The sequence below is a fragment of the Nematolebias whitei genome, chromosome 3 (assembly GCF_014905685.2).
Source record: "Nematolebias whitei isolate Nwh7 chromosome 3, NemWhi1, whole genome shotgun sequence".
NCBI lineage: Eukaryota > Metazoa > Chordata > Actinopteri > Cyprinodontiformes > Rivulidae > Nematolebias > Nematolebias whitei.
In genome coordinates, this window is record NC_056500.1 from 59,977,712 (window position 1) to 59,982,629 (window position 4,918).

The window sequence follows — 4,918 nt, forward strand, 5'->3', positions numbered from 1 at the left end:
TAAGTGACAGAGTTAATCATACTAACAATTGGTCTTAAAGGTACACCTTGTTTGTGGATTTTAGGTAAACCATACAGACTAGGTGTGGCCTCCCCTCGGTACAGTCTGTGGTACAGAAAACGGTCAATAGCCTTGTCCTGCTCCAAAATTTTCAGGCAATCTATTAACTTTTTCTTGTAACCACTTCCTGGATCTCTTTTCAGATGTTCATAAGTGTTTAAGTCACTAAGGAGTGTCATAACTTTCTCATGATAGTCTTTCTGGTTCAAAATCACTGTGCACCTTCCTTTGTCTGCTGGGAGAATGATGATGTTTTTGTCCTTGCTAAGAGTGGTGAGCACATCCCTCTCCTCTCTACTGATGTTGGAAGGTACTGGTCTGGGTCTGGGTTCCTCCTTTTCACCTGATGGCTGATTGGAGTCTAAGGTGGCCATATCAGCTGTTTTGAACACCATTAGTGGCATTCAGCCACAACAGTTGGTGACCCCAAACTTCCAGCTGACGGAACCACGAATTGGCTCGAGAGGGTGCTGAACTCCCACATTGTGAACTTCTGGGCCCAGCAAAGATAGAGGGTAAGCGGAAGTTACCTCTGTGGCCGAAAGGCTCGAATTACTCAGCATTTCGACCGTAAACCAAATTGAAATCTTCCTCTGTGGGTGTTCGTACCATCTCCTAAATCACATGTTTGGTAAGCTAATTTAAAGTGATTAGTGGAACTTCTGACGTACAGATTACTTGTATTCAGACTTGGGGGGTTGCGAGACGTGTGCGTGCTTGCCCGCGTGCGTGTAAGAGTGTGTGTGTCCTGTGCACGGCTTTGTTTAGATAGAACACAATTTAGAATCGTGGCAGAGGAAGACCGTGGAGTCTGCCATTAAAAAATAAGTAGTATACACGTTCACTTTGTTTTCAGCGTGGTTGGCCGCTAAAGGTCTCACCTGACGAGGTGGGCCTAACGAGTTCGGAACTCGGGGGCTGTGGGTTGCTTCTCCCACCGCGGGTGTTGACTGTCCACGAAAGATAAGAGCAATTGTTAATTTAGTCGAAGTGAACGTACAGTCTGGGACTTAGTACCAAATTTCCGGCAGTCTGGGACCGTTTTAGGGTCAGGATGAAGTTTTGTGCCTTGTGTGTCTGTGAGAGGAAGCTTTTTTTTTTTTTTTTCATTTTTTCTTTCTTTCTTCTTCTGGTTTTCTGCTCTGTGGTGCTGTTGTGGGGGAGGTGTTACTTTTCTCTTTCTTTCTGTCCCCCTTATCTGGGACCGCGTGTGTGTGTGTGTGGCTGACATAGAAGATTTGTTTTCTATCTGTTTAAACGGGGGGTGGCGGAAGGTGCAGCCTTTTCTTTTTTTGCTCTGTCCTTCTGGGTGAAAGTGCGCTGTTCTCTGTGAGTGTCTGGTGACTCGGACTGACTGGAGCATCCATATCCTGACCGAAAGGGGGCGCTGTTGTATAAGGCAAGGACAAGTCTGGAATCTGAGTTTTTTTTTTCTCATACGACAGACTTGTGTATTGTGTTGTCACAACGGGGCCGGCTGTGCATGTGAATGAAAGAGAATTGAATGCCTGAGTGTGTGACCGGTCATCAGGTGTGGAACTCATATATATGTTGCATGTGGCTCCTGTGGAAAGGCTACAGGGTCCATACATGAGTTGGGAGCATATTGGTGAACAATCTAAACGAGATGGAACAATTTTGGATATGAAATAAGTATAAAAGTCCAGCAGACCAATAGCTAAAACAAGCAGAAATAGTCTTAGTGTACAAAAAGTAAGTGGGTAGAGCTTGGTTTTCCTGAATTAGGCTGTAAAGGTTGGATTAATTTAAGAATAAAGGTGGAATTAGCTGATATTGGCATGAAACAGCTATATGGTATCTGAAATGTAAGCAGGTGTATCTGAATCTTCCAAACATTATCTGAAAGAAGTACAATGTTCAGAAATTAACAGAAATATGTCAGTAGATGTAAAAAAAACGTTGAAGTAAGCTGAATACAGCTTAAAAGAGGGAGGAGGTGCTTGGAGGTGGTACATCAACAGGGGTGATCGTGGCAGGAGGAGATCTGAACGCCATTTTCAGTCATTGTACGTAGGGAGAGAAACGTGATACATCGTTTAAAACGGGAAGAAAAATCAGCAGCTGATTAGACCACAGCTGACGGAGGCCAGACATAAACGGGGATAAGAGAGCGAGGTCGAAAAACATTTGTGTGTTCAATCAGTGTCAGAGGTAAAGGAGCAGGCAGTGGCCTCTGGAACAGTTCATCTGCAGCAATGGTTTGAAACTCAAGGCAGGGGGGATATCCCGTGTAGGAGCGGTAATTAACCGAGAGATGGAGTCAGAGGGGGATCAACTGGAGGTATTGTTGGAACAGCTAGCTGTGTGGGAAGAGGAAGATGGCAGACAGTCACTCACTAAGCGGGCGAGGGACAGAGGTAAATTGATAACAAACGTACTGAACAGACAGGCAAAGGTGGAGAGCTGCTGACAGAGAGCTGCTGACATGATACAGAGAAGGCAGGTGAATGGTTGAGGTGTCAAAGAGTCAGAGTCAGAGTCAGAGTCAGAGTTTCTTTATTGTCATTCGCACCTCATGTGGTACATGTGGTGGAGCGAAATTATGTACACAGGGTCCCAGTTACATCCAACAATAAAATGTATAAGAAAAACAGTAATAACATCTAAGATATGAACTAAGAAAAACATCAAATAAATATACACTAAGCACTCATAACATAAAACATTGAACATCACCACAAACATGAACATGAGTCTGTGAGCAGATGTGCACGCATGAACACATCAACATTGAAACAGATCAGCAGCAACATGAAACAGATCAGCAGCAACATGATATGGTTTTTCACAGTCATTATTCTAGTTAGAGATTCATGAGTCTAACAGCCTCAGGGTAGAAGCTGTTCCTCAGTCTAGTGGTTCTACACTTAAAAAGAAAAGAGACCAAGTAGAAGAGCAGCATGGCTCACAGCAGTGGTGCTGGGTTCAAAATGTTTTATCAGAGTGTGGATAGAAAGAGAAATGGAGTAGGGGTGGTCTTGGAGGAAGTGAGGCGTAGGTCTGATGAAGGCCTAGGAGGAAATAAGGAGGATGATTCGTTGTGGTGACTTCTGAAAAGGGAAAAAACGAAGGAAGCAGGACAAATAAAACAAATAAACATCATAAACAGGTCAAATAAAGTTTAAACATTTCTGGGTGACACATTGTAAACAAATTAGCTGAAATTTCTTCTTGAGATTGACAATAAAATCAGTTAATAAATTCAACTATATAACGACAGAATGTAAAATAAGTAATAAACAAAATCCTTGACACTTGTAAAATGAATAAAATTTATTCTGGTCAAAGAAACTCTTAACTAAACACAAATTGAAAGGCTTAAATCAATCAGTCTAAATGACTTTATCACATATTGAAAATATTGTCTAGAGTTTAGGAGCTGTTTCCTTCTAAGAGCTACCTGAAGTGGGTTGTGTATGAGAAAACAACAAGTCTAGTGGGTAAAAGAACTGACTCTAAACATCTTGAGACATCACACAGGTCCTATGAGTGCATGAGGAGAACAAGGTTGAGTCAGTACTAATGGTCTCTGTGATGTCTTGAAGTGTAGACATAGTCAAAATACATATTCTGAAAGATGGAAGACATTATTTTGGATGGAATATTTTTTGCAGTAGGCGTCAAGAATTGGATTGTGTAGTGTTTAATTAAAGTTTTCACTCTTATGTAATTGAGCGGTTAAAACATCTATTGTACAATCCAGGACACCAGAATGACTCTGTTGAAGGTAAACGCTGTGGTCTCAGGATAGAACTTGCTAACAGATGTTTAATGTTGATAACAGATGAATGTTGAATCAGACTTTTAATAATTGGATTGTTTATTTTTCCTTCTCAGCAGCCTGGGAGAACAGAGCTGTGGATGGGGGTAGGTGAATCTGGCTAGGCCCACAAAACAGACAGGTAGTCTTCAGATACATACAGCATCCATCTGAGGTTGATCATGACCCTCTTGTGCTGGGTGCCGGATCGGATACCAGATGTGTCAGGGGGACGCTGAAGTTGGGTCTGGGAAAACTGACCAATGGGACGGTTCAGAGAAGCTGTCAGTCGAGCACAACTGACACAACAACAAAGAAATTGTCAGTCAAACAATATGACTTTTCAAAGCAAAGATCTATCAGTCCAACAACGAACTGAATTAACTGTCCAGAGGGGGTCCTGGAGTTTGTCAACAGCGAGAACATCCAGTCAAGTCTTGCTGTATGCTGAGATATGAACTGCTGCACAAAGCTGAACTGGTCTCCAGATAAAGGGAGACAAACTGAAGACTGAAAGGCTGAAAGAAAAACTGGTGGTCAATCTGTCCAAGGTCACTAACAACAGCTGCAGCCTGACGGAGGTGTCAACCCCACATTTGGTCGGTGATGGTCATCCGAGCGCCTTGGGGTCGTGATCAAAACTGCAGTTGGCTTTGATAATAATCACTCACATACGCTCATTTTAAAACAGGTGACACAACATGACACAGAAGTACTGATGTGGGAGTGCTAGATGATTCGCCCTTTTCCAATTGCTCTGAGATGAAAGTTGTTTTATTACCTCTAAACCTAATCGGACAATGAATAATGCTCCCCACCCCTGAGCATAATATTGACTTTTTAACTTTTCATTTATACAGGTCACGAAGTCTCGTTCCAGAGAAAACCTGTACCTAAGACCTGATTCGGAGAGAGTTCACTAATGTTTTCTAAAATAATACTAAATGATTGTCTTTGCCTTGGGGCAGCACGGTGGCGCAACTGGTAGAGCTGCTGCCTCTCAGTGAGCAGGTCCTTGGTTCAAACCCCGGTCCAGGGGCCTTTCTGGGTGGAGTTTGCATGTTCTCTCCGTGCATG